This window comes from Chelonia mydas, chromosome 3 (genome assembly GCF_015237465.2).
Source record: "Chelonia mydas isolate rCheMyd1 chromosome 3, rCheMyd1.pri.v2, whole genome shotgun sequence".
In the NCBI taxonomy this organism is placed as follows: Eukaryota; Metazoa; Chordata; order Testudines; family Cheloniidae; genus Chelonia; species Chelonia mydas.
In genome coordinates, this window is record NC_057851.1 from 173118554 (window position 1) to 173145551 (window position 26998).

Consider the following 26998-nt stretch of genomic DNA (forward strand, 5'->3'; position numbering starts at 1 on the left):
ATCCTCTATCTCTATTTTAATCACAATTGTTAATACAACAAAAGGGCGGGGAGTCTCTGGGTGCTGTTTCTGTTGTTAGAGTATTGCTTTGAGTCTCTGTGAATTGCTTTGAGAACAGACTCTGTCTTAGAATGTACTAACACAACTAGCAGCTTGCAAGTTTCACACACAGAGGGAGAGAAACAGTACTAAAAACCAAGAGACCTCTTAATTAGTAATACCCTGGAATTTAAACTATGGGGAATCAAACTCATTTGTGATTTTAATACAGAACTTCTTTAATATGATCCAACATAATCCCCCTTTTGACACTAAGATTTATAATCGTCAGTGTCACTTTCTATGTAGCCTATTCAAGAGAAGGTACTGTGAGGCAATTTGAGTTTGTGATTCCAATTCATGCCACATACACGATCCTAGTGATGTATCTTTACTACAAGGTTCTGGGGCAACAGGCAAGGTGAGGCACACCCACTTTTGAGGAGTCCATTCGGTACAAACTCTAGTGTCCAATAGTTTCACTCCCTCCCCAGCCCACTGGCTCGAGGTCCAGGGTAGCCAGAAGGATCCCATGTGTAATATGGGGAGTGGGTTAACCTTCAATACCTTTGCCTCCAGGGACTGTTGGTGTGCAATTTTGACAACAATTTCTCCCATTAACAAGTCTGGTTTACAATACTGGAAACATATTGCATCCTTTCATATTGATAAGTGTCAAACAATGATCTCTTTCTTTTTTAACAAATGCATCAAACCCTTAATATTTCCCAATATGACCCAGAACATTTTGTGTTCCAAAGTAGCTAGTGCAAGTGTCTGCATTTCAGTGCATCCCAGAGCTATGGCTGTGTAGTTTCCTATTTCTAATATATATATATATTTTTTTATGGATAAGCCATGTGATAGTATTAAGCCATTACTAAAGATTCCATCGGCCTTTTAGGTTACCCAGACCAATTTGGACCAAGTCTACATTGGCATGTACTTGTTTTTGTATCAGGCTGTCCTGTAGCTGGCGCAGAAAGCTTAATTTATTTTTAAGTTCCTGCAGGTCTTCAGTATTTTTTTTTTAAACACACAACAGTGCTAGCAACAAGACAAACACAAGACAAAACATAGAACACAAAACACAATTTCTATTGTGACAGTAGATTCATGGTATTGGGTTGCTTTTCAGCTGGCATCAGCTTTTCCTGATTTTCTGAAAGACAAAAAGAACATGTTTCTACCCCTTTTGGGGTGGCAGATTATTGCTTAAAATATTTCTTTTGCAAATACCCTTGCTGATTGCAGGCAAAACAGAGGAATTGCCCCCACATTTTCCTGTTTTTGTTCTATAGGCAGGCCAGGTTTCAATGGCTTTTATCTTTTAAGGGTTATGGGGAAATTATCCCACTGTTTAGTCATTAAATCCCTGAGTTTTCCTTCTTATACAGTAGACCAAGTTTATAATGTTTTTCCTGCTGTGTTAAGCTTTAAGTTTTATTTACAGGTAATAACTGAGAAGCATCATTACCATACAACCTTAACGGGTTTTTCCAAAAATCATACTCACTATACGTTGTTACAGGGATACTTATTATCATTAAATTTATTAAAATTATCTTGTTATCCCATGCCTTTTATTTAGACAATTTGTTTGCTGACCAGGTATGTCCTTTATCTGCAGCTCCTTTGTGCTGCTAGTTCTTTCCTTCCTTTATCATTTAGGTAATTTGCATTTTCACAGAAGCTTCCTGCTTTTGGATTTAAAGCCATCAGCAGCTCAGAGACTCTATGTTAAAAGGGACACAATCAACTTTCACCAGAGTTTTGATTACTTTTAACTTCTGCTTCCAAAACACACAGCAATCTGAAAAAGAAAACCCAACCTATTGTGGCTCCCTTTGGAGCCCTAATAGCATTTTAATTAAGTAGCATGGTATTTTTGCATTTCTTTTGCCCCTTCTACAATATACCCTGCACATGTTCTGGGGCAAATGCACATTCCTTCCATAGTTTAACTTCTATAACATTATCCAGATCCATTTTTACATAAGGTGTCACTATTTCTTTTTTTGCTTACAGAGTTTTCATGTACCTTTATCAAAGTGACAGTCTGATTACTCAGAGCCATTTTAAGATTCAGTGTTTCTCACATTGCTTCTTTTTGTTTTGTGCACCTCACCCCTGCTGTTGCTTCAGAGAGGCACTGTCTTTTTTTTTTATTTTTTTTTATTTTTTTTTTTACTACAACTCTCATCTGCTATTTTGTTACAAAAACAAACAAAAGACAAACAAACAAAAAGAATCCAGAATTTTTTTTTTTTTATATTCTCCTGATTTTGACTGCCCTGCTGCAGCCACAACTTAAAAACATTTTAATTTTTGTAAAGCATTGAGTTACCTTTTAAGGGTTAAATGCCAAATCCCAAAGCCAAACAACACTAATTACCTGTGTCTAGCAAAAAGGTCTGTCAGTTTTGCAACTTTGAATTAAAGAGTCAAATGGATTTTTCGTGGCATTATTTAAAACAAAAACAAAACCAACTGGTCCTTAGAACTTTACATATTTACACACACACAGACAGATACATATACATTTTCTTTTCCTTAACATCCCTTCCACACTGCTCTGTTTTTTACATCTTACATTCCCTTTATACATTTGAGGCAGTTAAGTTCCAATAGAATCCTCTTATGTTCTTTTAGCAAATTTGACTAAATTGTCCAATCAAATGATTTTAATCAGATAGTTTATTTTTGCTTGGCTAATTTACAGACATTCCTTTGGAAAAGGGCCCATTTTTCTTTCAGAATGGCTGCAAAGAAACCAAGAATGCTCTTTCTCTAACACTTTTTTCCTTTTTAACATTTTCACAAATTTTAGCTGCTTAATTCCCTCCAGCCTCTGCAGAGTTAACTTTTTTTTTTTTTTTCTCTTTTCTCTTTGTAATTATGCCTGGGGGTGCCGTACATAGGACCTTCTCCCCCTTTACCTGCTTCCCTTCAGCCTCTGCAGAGTTAACTTTTTCACTCTTTTTGTATTCCTGGAGTGCCTCTTTCACTATTTTCAGCTGGCTTTGGGTATTTGTAGCCAGCACCTTCCAATTGTCTGCTCCCTTTTCCATTTGTGCCTTTTCCTCTTTACATGAAGACAAGCGGAGGGAAGAATCCTTACATGCCTCCCACAACAACCAAATTGCTGCTGCATCTCTTTTGGCAGCACTAGAAGGTTTGTATATGAGGATATACTGAGCCAATCTATCCTCTAGGTCCGAAATAGTGCAGACATCAGCTAGGGCTTGTTTAGTCCAAGGACTGTGGCCAAATTTTTGAAGGATTTGTTTAAAAGGTGTAATTTCTTTAACAAAAGGTGAGGTTGGAGTTCCTTCTGACTCCATTCCTCCCTCTGGTACTGGCTTACCCTGTTTTCTTTTAAACATCTTAACATGGATATTTCAATCTCTTTGTCACTGATGGTATTACTTAGCAAGTGACACAGCCTAGATTCTGAAATCATAGCTTAATCTATGCGTTTTTCTCCTGCTACCTTCCCGGAGGCCAGCAGGTTCCCTGCTACCTTCCCGGAGGCCAGCAGGTCCGGTTAACCTATTTCTTCCCTGCTACCTTCTCGGAGGCCAGCAGGTCTGGTTAACCTATTTCTTCCCTGCTACCTTCTCGGAGGCCAGCAGGTCCCCTGCTACCTTCTCGGAGGCCAGCAGGTCTGGTTTAATCTGTTTTCCCTGCTACCTTCTCGGAGGCCAGCAGGTCCCCTGCTACCTTCTCGGAGGCCAGCAGGTCCCCTGCTACCTTCTCGGAGGCCAGCAGGTCCCCTGCTACCTTCTCGGAGGCCAGCAGGTCCCCTGCTACCTTCTTGGAGGCCAGCAGGTCTAGTTTAATCTGTTCTTCCCTGCTACCTTCTCGGAGGCCAGCAGGTCCCCTGCTACCTTCTCGGAGGCCAGCAGGTCTGGTTTAATCTGTTTTCCCTGCTACCTTCTCGGAGGCCAGCAGGTCCCCTGCTACCTTCTCGGAGGCCAGCAGGTCTGGTTTAATCTGTTTTTCCTGCTACCTTCTCGGAGGCCAGCAGGTCCCCTGCTACCTTCTCGGAGGCCAGCAGGTCTGGTTAACCTAATAGAAATGCCTAGCTCACTAGAGCTGGCGGTGTGCACACCAATATTTACAATAACTGAGGTTTTTTACCAATATTCCCCCTTTCGCAATTCTCCACCAAAATGTTGTACCAATAAAATAAAAACCAGCAGGATCTTATTAAAGGGAAAAAGGCAAAATACCACATTTATTGTGAATACAGAAAGAATCATAGTAAGCAGTTAGTTACAGCTGTAACATTCCATTCAATCTCATATTTATTCACACACATTCATTCATTCATACACACACACACAGGTTCTGCAAGGTTGTTATCATAGTAAGCAGTTAGTTATAGCTATAACATTCCATTCAATCTCATATTTATTCACACATTCATTCATACACACACACACACACACAGGTTCTGCAAAGTTGTTATCATAGTTACCAGCCTTAGAGTTGCTCATGCCAAGCCACTGGCCAGGTGGCCTGGACATGAGGAGGGAGCAGGGCCTTGTCAGATGCTCATCTGATGCTCCTGGAAGTTGGTTTGCAGAATCAGACCCCAAAGTTCTCACTTTTTAGAGTCTATTTTTATAGGAATTTCTTTCTATGCCAGTCTATGGGAATTGCTGCATCATGCTGTTGCTGAATCAATCAGCAGATGGCACATTCCTGACGGCTCCAAGATGTTATCTTGTTCTTTGGTTCTCCCATTCTTGAGGCTGTTGGGTGGATTCCAGTCTGCTCTCCGGGGGTCCTCTGGTTATTTCCACTTGACGCCTTCTTCAGCCGATGGACACTGGATTCTTAGGCTGGCACCTCCCTGATCATTCAGTTATTATCCACACCAAGCATCCATCCACATACATCCTCTATCTCTATTTTAATCACAATTGTTAATACAACAAAAGGGCGGGGAGTCTCTGGGTGCTGTTTCTGTTGTTAGAGTATTGCTTTGAGTCTCTGTGAATTGCTTTGAGAACAGACTCTGTCTTAGAATGTACTAACACAACTAGCAGCTTGCAAGTTTCACACACAGAGGGAGAGAAACAGTACTAAAAACCAAGAGACCTCTTAATTAGTAATACCCTGGAATTTAAACTATGGGGAATCAAACTCATTTGTGATTTTAATACAGAACTTCTTTAATATGATCCAACAAGAGGAGGAGAAAGACCTGGGTGTATTGCTGATCACATGATCACAGGATGACTATGAGCTACCAATGTGTTGCAGCTATGAAAAAGGCTAATTCAATCCTAGGATGCATCAGGCAAGGTATTTCCAGTAGATATAAAGTATTATTGCCATTATATAAGGCACTGGTGAGACATCATCTGGAATACGGAGTGCAGTTCTGGTCTCCCATCTTTAAGAAAGATTAATTCAACCGATGATGAGAGGAATGGAAAATGTATTTTACAAGAGGAAACTCAAAGAACTTAGCTTGTTTAACCTAACCAAATGAAGGATGAGGGGAGATATGATTGCTCTCTATAAATACATCAGAGGGATAAACACCACGGTGAGAGAGGAGTTATTTAAGTTAAGGACCAATGCTGGCACAAGACCAAATTGATATAAACTGGCCATTAATAATTTTAGGTTTAAAATTAGAGGAAGGTTTCTAACCATCAGAGGAGTGAAGTTCTGGAACAGTTGTCCAAGGGATGTAGTGGGGCCAAAAAACTTAACTTGTTTTAAGACTGAGCTTGATAAGATTATGGAGAGGATGGCACGATGACACTGCCTGCAATGGCATATGGCCCATCCACAATTGCTATTAGCAAATATCTCCAAAGGCCAGAGATGGGACACTTTTGTGGGGGAGAGCTCTGAGTTACTACAGCATATTCTTTTCCCTGTGTCTGGCTGGTGTGTCCACATACTCAAGGTTTAACTGATTGCCATATTTGGGATCAGGAAGGAATTTTCCTCCAGGTCAGATTGGCAAAGATCCTAGGGGAGGTTTGCCTTTATCTGCAGGGTGGGGCATGGGTCACTTGCTGGTTTGAACTAGAGTAAGTGGTGGATTCTCTGTGACTTGAAGTCTTTGCATTAAGATTTGAGGACTTCAGTAACTTAGCACAGGTTATGGGCCTACTACAGGAGGGAAGGATGATGTTCTGTGGCCTGCAATATGCAGCTCAGATTAGAAGATCATGATGGTCCCTTCTGGAAGATGGTAGAGCAAGGTGACTGGGACTGTGATGGGAATCCAGAGGAGTGAGACTATGACTTGCTGGGCAAGGAGACTGAGACTAGGGTGAGAAGCCTGATGGGTGAAGACTGGCACTGGCTAAATGAGGACAATGGGACTGAGATGAAGAGCCAGTGATGAGAAAGAGGTAGATCTGCAACAGGAACAGATTGAGAGGGACAGAGCAGAAGGGGTCATGCTTTGAGGGATAGGCATGAAAGTCTGTTCCCCCCTAGCACACACCATTCCAGAACCTGGAATGGAACCCAAGATTCCCAAGTCTCACCAGTCCTCTGCTGTCAGCAAATATCTGCAAAACCTACTGGCAACACATGCGTCTCGTCCCCCTCTACTACTGGGCTACACAGAAGATGACTGCCTGCTTCTGCTATCAGTTACTCCATTAGCTTAATGACAGGTTTCAGAGTCGCAGCCGTGTTAGCCTGTATCCGTAAAAAGAAAAGGAGTACTTGTGGCACCTTAGCGACGAACAAATTTATTAGAGCATAGGCTTTCGTGAGCTTATGCTCTAATAAATTTGTTAGTCTCTAAGGTGCCACAAGTACTCCTTTTCCATTAGCTTAAGTGGCAGAAGTTTGGGCAGTGACGCTAAAGGTCAATATGAGGCCAAAAGATGGAACTTCTGTGTTTTCAGTTTGCTTTTTTAAAAACACATGCAAAAACTATATTAAAAGAAATGCCCCCCTGAATAAGAACCCTAAATTAAAAGAACTTGAAGGTTGCAAAATCAAGCACTCAAATATTAGGAAATACCACAATTGAGGTTGCTTGTACAAATCTGCATAATCGTGTGGCAGTACCGCTCCCACTTCACTCTCCTGGGTGATTCCCCCCGCCCCGTTATTAAAAGAGCAACAAAGGCACCCAAGCAGTACCAATGCAGAAACTAAAAGCACAGAAATGTACCATAATATATATGCTACATAAAAAAGCAGCCATGGACAGCAGATACAAATAAAGCTCAAGCTCCCTTCCCCCCCACCAATCACAAGAAACAATGTTAACCCTGTGAAGCCAATAAAAAGTCACATCTGTTTCTACTGATTTCCTTTAGAACAACTCCACTTGAAATTAATATTGATCCTCAGAACTGGCCTGTGCTTTTATTCTTACAGTCTTCACTAGCTGAAAAAGATGATTTGCATCACAAACTACCAGAAACTTCAGAATTACAGACACATCCTTTTACAATGCAATTTTACTCAGCAGGGAAACTGTAATGAGAGCAGTTTTACTACAACAGGAGTAACCATAAATATTTTATACACAATTCAGCCTTGGGAAGGGCGGGTGGAGGAGGAGGAGGAGGAGGGAGAGAACCTCTACAGAAGGAATTGTGTCTTTTCAAAGTGTGTTGGTAGCAGTTCCATTATGCGCTGGAAGCAGGGATGTCAAGTGTGATTGATTTCTGTGCCTGCAAAAACAAAAAAGTATAAAAATTCAAATGACATTGGCCCATGCACCAAGCTGAACAAATTGAACACGTCAGGGACAAAGAAATGGGCTTGTCCAGAGGCCCAGGGCTGGGTTAAGGCATAGGCAATAGTGGTCCATGCCCATGGCCCCAGCTCGTTGGAGTCATGAGATTATATCAGAATCACAGCTTGTATTTCCGTATATAAGTTTCTAGCCATCACAGAAAAGCTTGACAATGTGACCAGAGAGTAATCAATGCAGCTGCTTGGGTCTGCAGAGAGAATGATACAATAGCTCTGGGAGGGGACCTGCCCCATGCATCCCACTAGGGTGTTAACTCCAGGGCTCACTGTTCTGTGGTGCACCGATCAGCCCTCCCCTGGCCCAGTGGTCACTGTGTGGCAGGAGGAATGAGTGCTGCAGGACTGGAATACCCACCCAACCAGATATACCCTGGCTACTAGAATAACTAATGGGGAGCTTCGCTGTTGCAACCCCTGCCTAACTGGGCCTAGGACGAGGATCCCTGTGGCCAGCTCTGCTGGTTTGGAGAGGAGGAGGTCCTGGCTGTTGCGCCTGGGAGGCAGAATGGGGGGAAGGAGGGATGCCACCCAGCTGCAGCTGCTCGTTTGGCAGGGAAGGCAGTGTGTGGGGGGGGGACCCCCTGCTGCCACCACTCCAAGTGGGCATGGGGCCAAGTTGCATGGCAATGGGAAGAGTCACTGGAGGCCCTGTGTCATGCTATAGTCACTGGAGGCCCTGTGTAGCTATCAAGGTTCCTTGATCAGGCCCTGACGAGATGCCTTGATCAGGCCCTGATGAGTTTAGCATCTTCATTTTGTCTCATTTGTTGTCCTCCAAGGGCTCATTGCTGGCACTAGCTGATCATTTAGATCTTGGATGACTATTACCTAGTTATCAATATGGACAATGGTATTTTTCATTTCAGAGCTGCGCTGGAAAAGTCCTTAGGCCATCAGCAGAGCATTTAAAAACGAACGCAAGTGCTATTACTAGTTCAGTAATAAAAATGAAATGGCTCGGTAGCCATTCACGTTGCACATTATGAATTTTAACTGAAGTCTGGGGTCTTGTTAGGATGCAGGGGCTGTTAAGTATGTAACTCCTTCTAGGCTCCTACGCCACTGAATTCAATGGGAGGCTCTTCATTAACATCAGTTGGGCCCACAGAGAGGAGGGCAAGCCCATGGGGGCTAATTCTTCAAGTGTTACTCATTGACTTCAATGGGGTTGTGGCCAAGTGAGGACTGCAGGATTTGGCCTCGTGCAAAATGGGGATAGGATTGTACCTTCGATTTTGTAGTGGCTGTCCCACAGTCCTTCCACAGGAGATTAGAATGAATGGAAATCTTACAGTCTTTAGGACATAAATGCAAGACTTTTTTCTCTGCCATAGCTTCCACACTAACAATAAAAATGAAATAGATGGTAGGAACCAAAGATTAGCATCAATTAAATGACATGGTTAACCCAAATCAATCCTGAAGCCACAGATATGAGCTCAGTATAGACACATTACCTAGAAAGAAAGAGTAATGCTGATTTGTTACTTCCTTGCTCTTTTGAGGGCTTGATCTGACAACAGAGAAACTAATGTAAAAGAAGACCTTTGATGACTAAACAGTCACAGAACACAACAAGTATCGGGCTAAGATAGAGGGAGAAAATCCTACCACGCAAAAGAGGCCACAAATCTTCAAGGGAGTGGTGCAGGATGGATCATAAATATTACTATAGCCTATAGACTGAAGTAGTGGTCATGGACTGGCTCCTTCCCTTATGGAAACAACCTATAGAATTTAACTGAAAATTATATCTTTTTGATAGGTGCTTTGGACCATGCTATAGAATTCAATAGAGAATTCTACACAGCAGCAATATCCCTGCTATATAAATTCTATAGAATAGTTCAAGTAATCTAAGGAAAAGATAAGGAATTGATAAGTGAACAAAGCAGTTTCTAAAGAACTGCATTACATTTCTATAGAACCCTCCTGGGTTCAGAATTCTTAAATTCTAAAGGACTCTTCCATATGTGCATAAGTCTGTTTACTCAGGCTTGGTGCAAGGGATAAGGATTTCACCCCTAGATAGCTGTGGAATCCATCTAGCTTCAAGGAACTTATCTATAGAGCTCTGCATGGATAAAAAAATTGTATCTGCACCTGATCCACAAACAAGGTCTGCGGATATCCATGGCTATAAAGTGGATATTCACAGACAAATTAGAGGATTGGGCCATCTGATGAGGTTCAACAAGGACAAGTGCAGAGTCCTGCACTTAGGACGGAAGAATCCCATGCACCGCTACAGACTAGGGACCAAATGGCTAGGCAGCAGTTCCGCAGAAAAGGACCTAGGGGTTACAGTGGACGAGAAGCTGGATATGAGTCAGCAGTGTGCCCTTGTTGCCAAGAAGGCTAACAGCATTTTGGGATGTATAAGTAGGGGCATTGCCAGGAGATCGAGGGACGTGATTATTCCCCTCTATTTGGCACTGGTGAGGCCACACCTGGAGTATTGCATCCAGTTTTGGGCCCCCCACTACAGAAAGGATGTGGACAAATTGGAGAGAGTCCAGCAGAGGGCAACAAAAATGATTAGGGGACTGGAACACATGACTTATGAGGAGAGGCTGAGGGAACTGGGATTGTTTAGTCTGCGGAAGAGAAGAATGAGGGGGGATTTGATAGCTGCTTTCAACTACCTGAAAGGGGGTTCCAAAGAGGATGGATCTAGATTGTTCTCAGTGGTAGCAGATGACAGAACAAGGAGTAATGGTCTCAAGTTGCAGTGGGGGAGGTATAGGTTGGATATTAGGAAAAACTTTTTCACTAGGAGGGTGGTGAAACACTGGAATGGGTTACCTAGGGAGGTGGTGGAATCTCCTTCCTTAGAAGTTTTTAAGGTTAGGCTTGACAAAGCCCTGTCTGGGATGATTTAGTTGGGGATTGGTCCTGCTTTGAGCAGGGGGTTGGACTAGATGACCTCCTGAGGTCCCTTCCAACCCTGATATTCTATGATTCTAAGATTTGCAGCGCTCTACTTATCTAACACGGGGCAAACTTCCATTAACTTCCATATGAATTGGATCAGCTGTAAATGTGCCTCTGGAGACATAATTTGCCACTGCTTATGCTCAGTATAGTTACCAAATGCTTGCAACATTGTCTTCTTGGGCTAACCAGATTACTTCTTCATTTGTGTCTACTTGCTCCCCCTTCACCACATCAAACACAAACTACTTGGCTTCACTTTCACAGATCTTCATGGCTTAGTCCTATCAACTGTTAAACACTATTGAGCTGTTGACCTCTGCCTCTGCTTTGCCAATGATGCTAGCCTTAGTTATGCATTAATCAAATTTTCCCACAGGTACCTTTGCTCTTTCTTCCACACTGCCCCCAATGCATTGGAGGAGCTCCCCATAAAAATCTACAACGCTCCTATGCTGTCCTCCTTCAAACCTCTTCTTAAAATACTCTTCTGCTTTGATGCCTTCAAAGCACTAGTTAATGGCTCGGCAGCTGGTGTACTGTCATTTCTGCTTATCTCACTGATCAGTGCCTCACTGTTACCTTGTGCCCCCTCATCTCTTTGTTGCATCCACTTCTTGTCTTTCATCTTATACTTAGACTGTAAACTCTTTGGGCAGAGGTTGTCTGAATTATGAGTTAGTACAGCACTAAGGGCATGTGATCCCTCCTGTACTACTGCAATACAATTAAATACTAAGAAGAACAACATATTATTTAGTATCTTACACTCACATAATAATGTTACTGCCATGTTTTGGTCGATTTACTATAGAATACTGTATGGTAGTCTGGCTTTTTTTAAATTTAAGGTATTGATATTTGATTTCAAGTCTAGAAAGGGGCCCAGGTGTCAAGTTGATAAGCGCTGAATGTATTTTTATTATAATTAATGTACTATAGTCTATTCTGTAAAATCTTTATTGTGTGAGATCTTGCTATGACTATCTGCATTTCAATCTTAGCTGAGAAGTGGTATGATGCTGTAGTTTTTTCTGTCCAATTTACTTGTATCGAGGGTTTTCTGTAGTGTTTCTTGCCATAGTGTTTCAGGCTCTGATTCTGCACACAGATGCCCTAAGGATATGACTTCTGCTGGGCTTCATACAGTACAGGTGTGCGTGCTAGTCCATCTGACTACCATTTATGAGAACTATCAGATTTGTGGATTTAGCAAAATGAGACTGTGTTTGGTTCTACTGTATTCTAAATTAAGGAAATCACAGGATTCATGACAGCCATAGCAAGGAGCCAGTCTTAATCACTAATGAATCAATGACTTGTACATTCATTCCGTAGGCTGATGTGCTACATATTTTAGTCTGAATGGCATGCTAACATGTTGCGTGATTCTGGAGCTACTCTGCAATTAATCAAGCTTCTAAATTGACAGCAAGAAAATGAATTTTGAAGGTTTTTGTTGATGTTAGAACAAGGTTTTTGTGCATACCTGCTGACAATAGCAAACAAAGGATTTCAAGGTCCTTAAGAGCAGAATTGTGAATTTGAAAATTCTATTCTTGTATTTTCTACCACACAACAGTAGTTAAGTTGCAAAGTACACAGTCATATAAAAGACTCGAGACCTTGACTTGTTTTGACTGCCTTTAAGATCTGAATTTGTGGGAGGGAGTGATTGTCAAATTAATGCATAAATTTGCTGGCACTGTGTTTCTGGAAGCTTTTGCTTTTTAACTTAATGGAGCAGGAATTGCCAACAGAAAGAAAATATACAATCAATAAATATACAATAGCATCCAGGCTGCTCAAGGCCATATTTGGTACGATGTGGACCAGTAGAATACTAATAAATGTATGTTCTACACTGGAAAAAAATTCCCTTATAAAATATGAATGAAAAGGGGAAAAATCCAAAATATTTTAACAGCAGAGGGAGCCAGATAACCTTCTATTGGTAACTACCACATGCCACAGGGAAGCCTGATTAGGCACACCATGGAGATTAAGCATTATTTGACAGTATATTGCACAATACACGTAAATACAGGTTCCATCATCAAATTATTTTATTAAGATAGCAACTGTTTTGCTATGATGGGAGAGAGGGGTTGCTTTTCAATTTATACTTTCATGATACAGACCCAAGTGAAATCTTTCCAGAAACCTAGTGCCTGCAATCTGGGCTATTGGGCTAATGAAGTAAAATCTATGCAACTAGATACAATGATGTATTTTGCTTCTGCTGGGTAATTGGGGATAAAGAATAGGAACACTGAGAAGAAATAGGCTAAACTCTCTTTTTCCTCTCCCCTCCATGGCTGAAATTCACCCTTGTGCAAATGACTTGTTCAAGTTGCATGTGTAACCTACTGGTCAGAGATAATGTGTGCTATGTCTGACAATCTGCACAGGATGAGAGAATTGGATAAATTCATGGAGGTTAAGTCCATTAATGGCTATTACCCAGGGTGGGTAAGGATTGGTATCCCTAGCCTTTGTTTGTCAGAGGGTGGAGGTGGATGGCAGGAGAGAGATCACTTAATCGCTACCTGTTAAGTTCACTCCCTCTGGGGCACCTGGCATTGGCCACTGTCGGTAGACAGGATACTAGGCTTGATGGACCTTTGGTGTGACCCAGTATGGCCATTCTTATGTTCTTAGGTTCTTATGATGTGGGTCTGTTATAGGCCATGGCTACAAAGCCTGGCTGGCTCTTTAGCTTGAACTGTAGAGGTTCATGCTTTCAGCTCTGGAGGTCCCTGTTTCAAAGGCTTGAATTATCCAAGATGGTGACCACTACACATATAGTATATATGTTCTCAAAATTGGTCTTTAGTGGTGCATAGGACTCATGCTGGTTCTCTGTACAAGGGGGGACTTCACCCTGTCTGTGTTTCAAATTTCATTAAACCTATATGAACTGAGCAGCATGTGAATTACCTTCAAGAGAAATGTGGCATTACTTAGCCATGGAAATGATAAAGGGGTGAAAATGATGTGGTGGTGAAAGATGTTTGGATTCATTATAGAGGAGGCTCCAAAATGTGATTTCCTGTTATATGTTATTATTTCAAATCATGATTGCCAACCGAATGTTGAAACCAGAAATAGAAGTCCTACAATATCACGCAACATTTGAAATTTTCCTTTAAAAAAAATCTCTCTTAAAAGCTGCACATAAAGAGAAAACCCTGACTTGCTGCTCAAGGGCTCTTTTAGGTCCTGATCAGCTAAACCCTCTGTATGTGGGACTCCCATTGACTGCAATAGAAATTTTGGGATTGGAAGAATTGTAGGGCGAAGCCTGAAGCTATGAACACCATGGCTGCAACTTAGAAAAACGTATCAGCACATGCTTCCATCTCTATTCAGCAAAGCATTTAAGCCTGGGGTTATTTTAAAACCAACTAGACCAATTCCACCTACAATGTCTATGGTGAATAATGGGAATTAAAGAGCATGATTCGGTTCCAAACATTGAGGTCCTTGAGTGCAGCAACATCACAGGCACTGAGGATTTTATATGAGAGCACAGCTGAGATGGTACAGCCCTGTGGTCCGTATGTCCGAGAGTAGAATACTGAAGGCTGTCTTTTATGGAGAATTGCAGATTGGAACTCATTTTAGGGGAAGACCAAGAAACATTACAAAGACACTCTAAAGGCCAACTTCCAATCTTACAGTGTTGGCCTTAGCATCTGAAAGCTCTTATCCCAGTTTTTGAGAGCTTGTGGATTGCTGCAATCAGTAAGGGATGTGTGAGATGTAAAGCTAAAAGCAGGCCACATTCATCTGCAATTGTTTTCACCTGTGGCACTTGTGGATGGGGCTGCCTGTCTGAAACTGGTCTTTGGTCTCATTTCGGGACGCACCATATTAGTGAGGAAATTAATGTCAGAAAATAATGCATTTACTTCCCCCCACAACCCTGTGCAATGGATTGGTTTGAAATAGCTGTGACTATAAGCAGAAGGTCTAGCCACATACTGTAGTTACATAAGGATGCATCAAGGGCTCATTAATATTTCACAATGAAGTATTAAAATGAAACACCAGCCTTTTAATGTGTTTAGCAATGGAAAAACTACAAGAAGGCAATCTATGGGAAAGCATTAGTGCAGGCTCTAATTTTAAATAAAATGTAAGGCATGAGTAATGAAAAAAAAAAGAGGCAAGTTTCAGATTCTCTTCCTGGTTTTAACAGCTGTACTTTTGTTTAAATTTATTTTATATACCGCTGAATAAAGCCAACTAACGTCTGTATTCACTCAAGCCAAAACAGTCACATTTAGCTGCCTATAGTTAGGCTCTATGATTAGATGCCATAACAAAAGAGGTCTGGTTTTCAGAACCGCTGGTTTCACTGGAAACTGTGGGTGCTCAACAACTCTGAAAATGAGGCCATTTCATTGAGAAACCAATGGCCGGATTGTGATCTCTTTACCCTCATTGGTGAACAGTGATTGAAGTCAGTGGGATTATTCAGGTGAGTAACTGCTCACCGATGCGGATAAAGTCTCAGTGAGACCCTCAGTGTAGATTTGTATGCCTACAATAGCTTTAGGTACTGAAGATTGAAAGTGTTGCCTCTAGTCCTTTATAGGACATCGGGTGTAGTAGAGCAAAGCAGCTGTTTGCATGGAGAGCATTTATTGTTATTTTTTATTTGCGTTACAGGTAAGTCTCAACTGATATTGGGGCCCAATTGTACTAGGCATGGTAAAAACACAGAGACAATTTGATTTAATGGATAAAGCATTGGACTGGGATTCAGGAGAATTGGCTTCTATTCCTGGCTCTGTCAGTGGTCTGCTGGGTGAACATTGATGAGTCACTTCACCTCTCTGTGCCACACTATCCCCATCTATAAAGTGGGGATAATAATACCTACCCCTTTGTAAAATCTTCAACATAAGCTGATGCAAAGTGCCATAGAAGAGCTAGGTATTATTATTATTTTATTATAGTGAGAAAGTTATAATCCAAGAAGAAGTTATAAACCAAACAGACAGAACATGAGAGTGGAAGCAGATGTTAAGTGACCTTTTCACCCAAGGTCACACAGCAGGTCAGGCAGAACAGAACTCAGTTCATCAGAAGTCCAGTCTAGTGCCCTACTCACTAGACCACTGTGACATTCCCCAGGGTGCAATCCAGACTGCTGTGTCCCTTTAGCTCTCCAGCCTGGGATACCTTTTACACTGCTTTGTCAGTGAACAGCAAACCCCCCCCAGGCTCTGTTCACTCACAGCCACCCGCATGTAAGGTCACTCCCAACTGAGTACATGAATGCTATGCCCAGCCATCAATGAATTACATACAGGTCTACGCCCGCAGTTCCCCAGTCCCAGTCTTGCTCCCAGAAACGTGCATCTTAGACTGCTCAGTAGTCCTCTGGACAGTATAAGCTTATAGATAGTCCAGCATTCCAACAATGGGTAATATTTATGCACTAGCCTTTTTGTCCTAAGTAGAGGTTTCCTAAACACTTCAAACACACACATTGAACACATTTAGATAACACAATAAAACAAGTTTATTAACTAGAGAAAGATAGAATTGAAGTGATTACAAGTATAGATGCATATAGTTCAAGACTGGTTGCAAAAGAAATAAAAAGATAAACAAGCTAATTCCTAAATGTTACCCAAGATAATAGATTTAAAAGCAAAGGATCTGTCTCACTGTAAGCAGTAATAAAAATTCACAGGCTTCATCACCCTCCAACCTGGGATCACTCCTTTCTTTGTTCAGTTCTTTGAGAATTGTTGTTGTCATGAGCAGAGAGGTGGCTAGGGACATATTTTTCTCCCTTCTTATACCTCAACCCTTTGTGCTGAAAAAATCCTTGCTGGGTCATGGGGGAAGGCAGTTCCATGGTGTACATTAGCTGCAAACTGCCGTTCAGATGAATTGTAAATTTCTTCTTTGCAACTCTCCTCCTGCTGGGGAATGTCTGATTAAGCTGGTAATGGCTCTTCAGCACTTTGCTGGCATGCTAGGGTGTCTTTGTCTCTGATAAATTGGTTTGTGGGCGTTACCCAGAACTACAACATGTTTCAGTAACACTCACATAGCAAAATCTCATAATTTTACATGCAGTGTTGTTACATACATTTCAATGGGATAATAATATTCAGCAGTTTATGAGTTTTCAAATGATACCTCACAAGGCATACTTTGTACAAAATATCAAATAATCATCTAAAATTGGTGAAGATGGGATACAGGGTGTCACATGGAGTACAGGGTATCACAAGCACCCTGCCTCCCCAGTTGTCCAAACATTGTAAATGCATCTCTACAAATAGATCTCAGGCTATTGATTTTTGTCACCTGATGTCCTCACTGACACATTGGAGCACTTTGGGTATGTCTACACAGCAAAGAAAAACCTGCAGCTGGCCTGTGCCAGCTGACTCAGGCTCGTGGGGCTCGGGCTGGGGGACTGGTTCATCTCTGAGTGGACTTCTCGGCTCAGGCCTGGGCTTGGGCTTTAGGACCCTGCTGGGTGGGAGGATCTCAGAGTTCAGGCTTCAGCCTGAGCCTGGAAGTCTACACAGCTATGAACCAGCCCCCCAGCCCGAGCCCCACGAGCCCGAGTCAGCTGGCACAGGCCAGCTGCAGGTTTTTCTTTGCTGTGTAGACATACTCTTAGTTTTTCCTTTTACGGCCTCAGCAGCTGTCTTCCTGAGGCCTGCCTCGCTGACTTCCAACACACGAGCTCAGCAACAGCTTAATTTTTGACCTGGATTTGGTGATGGATTAGTTCACACATGTTCTCACAGTTGCCTTAGTCTCTGCTCACATAGGCAAAGACTCTTCTGCTCTAGCTTCCACCACATGGTAAACAGAAGCAAAGCAATAAGCGCTAGCACGGGCGCCATGGACTGCATCCTCCTTTCTCAGGAGGATTTTCTTATGGAGCATTCCAATTCTTGCTCAGCCTGTCACAGGAGCTGGCTTCCTCCAGGGTCCGGGGGTGTCCCCACCCCCACCCACCCTCTTTCCCCAAGCCCTGCCCTCGCTCTGCCCCAGGCCCCACCACCACCCCTTCTCCCAAGCCCACAGCCCTGCAACACCTCTTCCCGTCCCCTCTCCACCCCTACCTTTCCTTTTCCTGCCTATGCCATTTCCCCACTCTTCTTTCATGGGCCTGCTTTCCCATGAAGAAGTCCCCTCCAATAGCACACAGACTCACCTAAACTCACTATTTCTACCCTGGAGGAAGCCACAGCCTCACGAAGAGATTTTGTGACTCTTGTGCAGCCCCCAGAGGAATGGATGGGGAAACTATCCTCACTCACAAACGCTTGGACAGGAGAGCAAAACTCTCCAGAGGGTGTTTAAAGTAGATTGACGGTGCCTTTCATTCATAGCTCACTTGGTAGCATAAGGGCTGGGCACCAACTCTGTTTCTCACTATCTTGTGCACCCCAACCCTTAAGTCTCAAGGAGAAGTTGAGGGGAAATCCTAGCCCCATTGAGGTCAAAGAGAATTTTGCCATTTACTTCAACTGGGCCAGGATTTCAGCCATTGTGTTGAGTGGGGGTTCCAAATGTTGACTGCCTTGAGACCAAATTTAGAGGAAGCAGTTCCTAAGTCCAGAAAAAAAAATTCATAGGAAAGAAATGGACTCTAAGCTCACAGAACAGAACAAAGCTGAGAGCAGTGCATTGTGGGCTCTTTCCTGAGGATGCTGGCCGCTTTAGAAACTGAACAAAACCCTGGGAAATGGGATTCCCTAACTGAAACAGAGCTGAGGGTCAGGGTTTCTTCTATAACAGAATGCAGCATGAGGGCTAAGCAGATTCACTGCTGAATTACAGGGTGGATAACATGATACAGCTGGCTGGGATAGATAATGCTGCTAAAGTCAGCTAAAATCTGCTGACTTTCCCCAACAAAATCAAATTCTGACCCTGAGCAGTCAGATACTTAGGCAGTCAGGAAGGGACATTGATGAATAGAAAAGCAGCCAACAAGAAATCGAAGCTTCTGCTTCTGCCAGCAAAGAAAGCCTACAGTTCCTCCCTGCTCAAGACTCCCTCCCTGCTTTCTGCTCCTGGCAGAGGTAAATGGTTTCTATTCTCTCTGGTTTATAAGCTTAGCAAAAAAAAAAAAAAAAGTCAGACGGGCAACTGTATTTGAGGGGAATACAGACCTATTAACTCTCTCTTTCTTTTCTTTCCCTAAGAATAGCAATCTGTATATATGTAGGATATGCTGATAGCATGCACAGTTTTGGCTTAACAGTTTTACGAACCGCTTCAACCTCAAAAACGTGCAGACTACTGGTGAAGCTGCATCTGCCAATGAAGAGGCAGCAAAAGCCTACCCCGAACAATTAAAGAAAATCATAGAATAAAAGGGCTATCTTCCGGAACAAGTTTTTAATGCTAACGAGACTGGGCTCTTCTGGAAAAAAATGCACAACTGCACTTACATTTGAAATCTGAAAGACAAGCCACTGGCTTCAAAGCAGCTAGAGACCGTGTGACTGTGTTGTTTTGTGACAATGCAGCTGGGCATTTAATAAAGCTGGGCTTGCTCTACAGGGCTGCAAATCCCCGTGCCCTAAAAGGCAAGAACAAAAATCTCCTGCCTGTGTTCTGGCAATCAAATAAAAAGGCTTGGGTGATGGCAGCATTATTTCTGGATTGGTTCCACAAGTGTTTCATTCTGGAGGTCAAGCGGTACCTTGAAGAGAAAGGACTTGACTTTAAAGTGATGCTGATCATAGACAATGCTCCTGGCCACCCTGCGGCACTCCAGTTTGCGCATAATGATGTTGAAGTCATCTTTCTCCCCCCCCAATACCTCCTCCATCCTCCAACCTCTTGACCAAGGTGTGATTTGCTGTTTCAAGGCCACGTACACGAGGCTTACGTTCTCATGGACACGCAGCGCTATGGATGCTGATCCCAATCTTAATGTAATGAAGTGTTGGAAGCCCTTCAACATCGCAGATTGTGTCACTTACATTAAACAGGCAATGGATGCAATCAAGCCTGAAACAGTCAATGCATGTTGGCGAAACCTATGGAAAGAATGTGTGAACGATTTTAAGGGTTTCCCGACCATTGACAAAGAAGTGAAATGCATTGTTCAGGTGGCCAGGCAAGTGCGTGGTGATGGCTTCGTCGACATCCTTGAGGAAGAAATTGAAGAATTAATTGAGAGCCATAGAGAAACATTGACAAACGAAGAGTTAGAGGAACTGATAAAATCGTCTACAGAAGACGAAGATGATGATGATGAACAGGAAGAGCCAGCAAGTTGAAATCTTCATAAATTTGCTGAAGTGTTCCAAGCAGCGAAACACTTGAATGATTTAATTTTGGAATATGATCTCTCTATGAAACGAAGCCTCAAAATCATATGTAGTATTACGGACGAGTTGAGACCGTATCAAGAAATGTTTGAGCAGCTCAAGAGACAACAGCGACAGTTGCCGATCACCATGTTTTTCAAGGAAAAAAAACCAGCAGCAGATGAGCCTACGCAATCAACTTCTCGAGCTGAACCAGAGCCAACCACTTGGTCTACGACTCGCTCTCAGTCACCCAGGCTCTCCGTCACCTCCGTCTCCTGGATTGACATCAAGCCCTGACGACCCCCTGTAATCACCTCCCTGTAATTACCCCCTGTAATCAGGGGTGAAAGTAAGTCTAGGGGCTTACCGGTACGGGGCTGGGCTGGGGCCAGCTCTGGCCCCTGGAAGGGGCGGGGCTGAGGGAGGTCAGAGCCAGCCCTGGCCCACCCTGTACCGGCAAGTGCCTCCTTCCTCCTCCCTGAGGTAACAGCGGCAGCTGGGGGCTCTGGCAGCAGTTTAAAGGGCGCGGGGCGTTAGCAGCAGCCAGAGCCCTGGGCCCTTTAAATTGTCCCTGGAGCCCCGCTGCTGCTTACTCAGGGCTCTGGCAGCAGGGCTCCGGGGATGGGGCTCCGGCCGCCACTACCACCCCGGGCCCTTTAAATCATCCCTGGAGTTTGCCGGAGCCCTGGGGAAGCAGCGGCGGGGCTCCGGGGACAATTTAAAGGGCCCAGGGCTCGGCCGCCACTACCGCCCCAGGCCCTTTAAATCACCACCCAGAGCACACCACCACTATCCCGGGGCTCTGGCAGCGGGGCTCTGGCAGCAATTTAAAGGGCTGGGGGCTCCAGCTGCTGCTGGGACCTGCAGGCCCTTTAAATTGCTCATGGGAAAGCTGATCCACCCCGGTATGGAGCACCGGCTCTTGCCGGTACACCGTACCGGGGTGTACCGGCTTACTTTCACCTCTGCCTGTAATTAAAAATACAGTACTGTAAAATTATATTTTGCATATGTACTCTTTATATACTGTACACATTATACATTTATACATATTAAGTACAGGGTTGTATACACAAAACCACGTGTATACAACCCTGTATACTGTACTTTATGGGCGATTTAAGGGATTTTCAAGGGTAATTTTGACTATACGTGATTTTCTTCTTACGCGCTGACTTTAGAACCTAACTCCAGCGTAAGATGTGACCCCACTGCAAAGGTTATTTCTGCTGATCTCTAACATGCCCCCTCTGTGAATTTATTCCTCCTTTTATATTTTAATCTGTTTCAGATTGGAAGTCAGACGTACACACTCTGGGTCTGATTCTCCTCTCTCTTACATTTGCTTTATATTGGTATAAATCTACTGACTACTGGAGTACGGTAGGGCAAAGTCCCTCTCCTGTCTTCTCCTCTGTTTACACAGGCTATTCGGAGACCTTTCAGTGTTAAACAATACCATGGACCATTGCTCTTCCAATCACCTATACTGACCCATATAGCACATCATTTACAGCACTAGTTTCTCCTCAGCCCTCTGCTGAAGAGAGGAGAGGGAAGAGAGCTCTCCACCCAGAGATCTGCCTGGGTTCTGGGTCCACTAGTTTCTCTCTCCCCATCACTTCCTTCCTGTGCCTTGGTTTTGTTTTTTTTTCGTGTTGAAGTAGGTTTGACTGAATAGTCTATAGCTGCCACCAGCTACAATTCCTCAATATGTAGCGGTTTATGTCCTCTCTCTCTGCCCTGTGTCTTTCAGGTCATGTAACAAGGCCTTTTTAATAATACCCTTTTGCCCTGATGATTTCACTAAATAACACAGTGTAATTTTTGTTACCTTAAGACATTTGAATTCCTCAGAAAGCTTTTCCCTTTTTTAATCATAGCCCTTACATTCCCATCAAGGTGATCAATTGTTTCTTCCACCTTACAGAGTGCAGAGTCCATCTTTGTATCTAGTTATTTGAAAAAGGTTTTTGTTTACGCCAGTTAGTACTCTAAAATAAAGCACTTCATTAATCCTCTCCAGGCCATGAAGTATGTCGTTATGCTCAACTCTAGGGCACAATTCAAAAAATCTTCTTCCTTTTTTTTCTGTTAAACTAATTTTTTTGCCATTCCTCTTTTAAATCGATCTGTAGAAAGCTTTTGAATTCTTGTTAATAAAAGGGTATTTCTGTATCAATGCCTCCATTTCTCACAGTGTTTTTAGCTGCTTTACGTGTCATTTCATTCCCTGTTATCCCCAAATGCACTGGGATCCAAGCTAATGCGACATGTATCCTCATCTGTACTAACTCTGTTATTAGAAATATAATTTAATTGATTAAATGACTTCTACATTCTGAGACACCCTTTTTTATAACCATAAGGCTTGAGATAGAATCTGAAAAAATGACTGTCATTGCTGGGTGGACATCTCAGATCCAATTTAATGCTAGCATTACTGCTACTAGTTCAGCTGTCATGACAGCTACATAATCAGATATTCTCTTAGATGCACTAATTCTCAATTTTGGTATACAATATGCTGTCCCTAGTCTTCCTGGTTTTTCTTTTTTTGGACCCATCTCTATATATTTGGCAAAACTGACTCCACTTTTCATTTATATACTAGCATACTTCTTTTTTAATACCTAGTATCTTTTTTACCTTTAAATTTATAGAATAACTCTAAACACATGTTTCGACATGCAACTTTCCATCCATAACTAATTTCCCCAAGACTAAAAGTTTTGACCTAATTCAGCTCTTCCTTGTCTTTCAACTTCTGCAACCACACTTTAACTCAAACAGCATGTGGAGTTCTCACATTGTGTGCTATAGTTCACCTCTTGAATTCCCACCAATCCTCTTATATTTTTTTGGTACTTTCATCATTGCAGTTCCCATTAACTTTGGCCAAGAAAGTTAGGTCCAGTAGTTTCATTCGTAGTGTAAATGGCGTGTCACTAGCAGCTATCTGTACTGTGCATATAGGTGTTGTAATAAATGCACTGCACACAATTCGTCATGCCTGAGCATGTTTTAAATCAATTTTTTTAAGTTCTGATTTTGATGCTGATCTAAAAACTTGGCAGCCATAGCCAATAAATGGTCTGATTAAGGCTCCGTATACCACCAGCAGTGTTTTTTCCTGTGCCTGCTTCTACACTTTCTGTTAATGGGCTAATTAGCTCTCTGGCCTCCCCAGCCCATACTAATCTGCTAATTGGATACTGTCAGTCCACCCTGGGGGAGTTAATTAGTGTTTAAGTGATCAGAGTGCTGGCTTAGCTGTTGATTCCCAGCACTCTGTCACATGAAGTCACTAGGGTAAATAAGAGGAAAATCAAGCCACCTATTTCTATTGCATTTTACATTCTCATTTTTCCTAGTGAGGGGACTATTTTATCTCTGTTTACTTAGGCCAAAATGTTCAGACCCGGGTGCCTAATATTAGCCTCCTAAATACTGAGGCCCTAAAGCAAAGTGGTATGATTTTTTTTAAAGCTGCTGAACACCTGCAATTCTCATTGACTTCATTGGGATCTGTGGGTGCGCAACACTTTTGGACCTCAGGTCACTTTGATTTAAGATTCAGTTGCCGAGCTTCAGGCTCTCATGCTTAAAAATGTGGCCTTATATATTTATTAAATATGGGGCCCCATCCCCAAAATTTGTAGGGGTTTCATTACCCAGACTGAATTTTGTAGCTTTGGCCCATACCTAATAGTCATTCATGTCACTTACTAACTTGTTTTTTCCAGTCCTGGTGGAGGGAATATTAAACATTTCATTATGTTTCAGGCATCCTAGTTTTCTTTACGTATTGATCTGGCTCAAAATCATCAGGGGATACCAGCTAAATCCTATTTATAGAAATGTGTGCGTGAGCTTTACACACAAACAGCTGCTCTGCTTTCTCGCACGCGATGCCATTTAAAGGGCAAGCAGAAACCTAAAAATGAAACCTAACATTTTTGTTTCCTTCTGATAACACAGACATTCAGTGAATGCAGAGGTCTGGCAAGAGTTATGGTTAGCAACAAATATAGAACAACATTTGTTTCCCAAGCTGAGATGAATTTTACCGAGTGAAATTGTGTTTTGGAATAATAGAACTGCAGTCATTAGAGCTGAGATATTCAAAAGAGCCTGAGACCTAGGTGCCCAGCTCCTACTGAATTTCATGGATATTTGGTCTTCAGATTCCCTAATACTGCTTTGAAAATCCCAGCCTGATTTTGAAAACTGACGTGTGTGCGAAAAGGCACGGGGGAGGTTTTTAAACATAGAATTGGCACATCGGAGCTGCAGGAGGCAGGGAGAGAGAGACAGGTTGGCTCTTCCCCTACCTGGGGCCGCACTGGCTGTTTACAGTTGTTGTGGCTACCACAGCTTTGGGCTGCTGCAGAGCTTGGCAGCTCCCCACAAGGGTGAGGGGCTTCTGCTCTCTGACACGCTCCAAGCACAAGAATAGGAACAAAGTCTGGATGCGCTGAATGGGGAGCTCTATGTCCTACTGCCTTCCTACTACATACAGACATTACAGTGATTTGGTCACGTATATGTGCTTATTTATTTGTTTTTCCTACAGTTAATTAAGTATTTTAGGAAAAATTGTAGGAGAGGCCACCAGCAAGAGTTGGTGGCAGCACTCTGAAGCCACCAAAAGATTTGTTGTGAGAATCTCTGTTCTATACCATCCACACCCATTGGGTGGTCTCTAGTTGCAGCCTTCTCTGTTCTTCACCTGTACTTGGCACCAGATGGACTTCCAAGAAGTTAGCTTGCATTGGCTCTGTCTTTAGTTGTTGTCCCATGGCATTAAATTTATCTTCCATTCTATTGATTCTCCCTCTCTCATGTCACTAGGATCCACACGGACTCAGTGGAAATTAAATGGAACATCCCAGGCATACGACAGAGATCTTTTTTTCTTCTTGGTGTTTATCTGGATCACAGATGACCTAAGAAATTTGATCATCTCTAAATGCACGCCTTGCTATGTATCATTGCATACATATGTCACAGCTTTGGCCAAAAATCTATCAGCTGCTGAAAAACAAAAGGTTTTATTTCTGAGGTATGATGTTACTAAGTTGAAAAATGTTATATTAATGAAAAGGATTGCAGTCTGCAAGTGGACTAAAGCAATTTGTATTCCAATTGACGGAGTCATCTGTTATCAGTCCTACAGTACCTCCACACAACTGTCTGGAAATCAAATTGTAAGTGTAAAAGAGAACTGTAAAGTCCTTACTGCTACAATATTTAATAAACTGTAAATATAAACATGTAGGAGGACATTTTGCATAGAAAATATTTTTTCCAACAAGTATTCAAACATATAAAACACAATGCAAGGAAACTATGAAAAGTGCTATATTCACTTTACACTTTGTTTGCATGTTTACTCTGAAGCTATCAAAATCTCTTGCTGTTTCTGTGGCCTTACTCATTCTCCCAATAAACCATCCTCTCTTTCCTCCGTGGATAAGATACTGGGGAACTGAACATTGCCACATACAAATGTTTTATTTAATATAAAATGCACCCAACGAATATTTGTTGATGTTCAGAATCATACTAGGATTATCTTTGAAACCTACTGAAGGAAGACTAAAACAAGATACAGGCAGTCTGGGTTCAAAGGTCGTATAAGTCAAGTGAGATGTCTGGACTCAATTACGTCCTTTAATCAGGAGCTCATACAATGTTGTGGAAGTGGGGAGCCAGAAATTCAGGCTGGGAAAGAGAACCCAAATCTCCTGCACAGCCCCACATAGTACTATCCCCAAAACACACCTAAAACTTTGCCATTCAGAGACCCATTCGAAGGGCAAGGAAGTAGTATGTGAAGTACAGGAAGGTTGAGGTGTTCGGATTCAGTGCAGGTGCAGACAAAAGGGTTCAGAATTCAGGTTCAACTGCACTGAAATATGACAAATTGTATTCATGAGATTTCACATAAAGCTTCCCAAAGCACCTAAGTCACTTTTGCATTGCAAGATTCAGCCTAACTTGCAGGCACCCTGCCGCCCCCTGGAATTCACAGCCCCAAGCTGGGCACCCAAGCTCCTTGTGCATTGTGTGGGGAGAGTTGAGTGCTTAATAGGGATTCTCACAAGCCGGCAAACTGAGCAGGAAGCCACCTAATCCAGCCAACAGTGAATATCAAGGAAAGGGGAAGGACTTAGAATCCAGGTCTACAGGTGTCTAATTCCCATAGATCTGGACCTTAGGCACCTTCAGTCAGGCGTCTATCTATGCTTAGGATGAAACGCCACTAATCCCTTTCTGGAGATAGGCACCTGGTCAAGGTCAGCGCTTTCTCGCAAAAAAAGGCAGAGAGGAAGCCCCACGCTCTGTTATAGCCACTAGCATGGGGTTATTGCACTTGTAGGGGAGACCAGTTTTCAAATTCTTGTTCTGTCTGATTCAGCATCGGAACTTTGCTTACCATATCCTAGGGATGTGCCCCAACCATCAAGGCTATTGGGTACAATGGGAGTGGGGGTTTAAATCTCTCCTGCTGGAGCTGTTCCGCTTTGCATTAATTATTCATTGGGCTAGAGAAAGAAAAAGTAAGAGGCTGACTCATAGTGATTAGGACACTCACCTAGCATGTAGGAGCATCAGGTTCAACTCACTGCTCCAATTAATATTTATACACAACGAAACAGCTTCAACAGGAGAGATTGAAAAAGCCCCACCTGAGCAGACTCAATAGCCTGGTGGTTAGGGCACACTCCTGGAATGTAGGAGACAAAGGTTGAAGTCCCTACTCCAAAGCAAGCAGAGTCTTGGTTCAACTTTGGCCCTTCCAGATATCAGGTGAATACCTTAACCACTATGCAAGTGGGTATTTTGGGTGGGACACAGACACTGTGAGCCTGACCTACTCACCCCCCCTGTCTTTTGTGCTGGTTAGGCATGCTCTGAGCACAGCTACCAGATCGGGTCCCACA

At 42.7% G+C, this 26998-nt stretch overlaps 1 long non-coding RNA gene across 1 annotated transcript in view; it reads right to left on the reverse strand.

Moving 5' to 3' along the window:
• Positions 1 to 7381: 7381 nt before the first annotated feature.
• Positions 7382 to 26998, reverse strand: part of LOC122464854 — a 45808-nt gene continuing 26191 nt past the window's right edge. The window contains exon 3 of the long non-coding RNA XR_006289249.1: positions 7382 to 7712. This is a non-coding gene — a long non-coding RNA (uncharacterized LOC122464854). The remainder of the gene's footprint in view (positions 7713 to 26998) is intronic.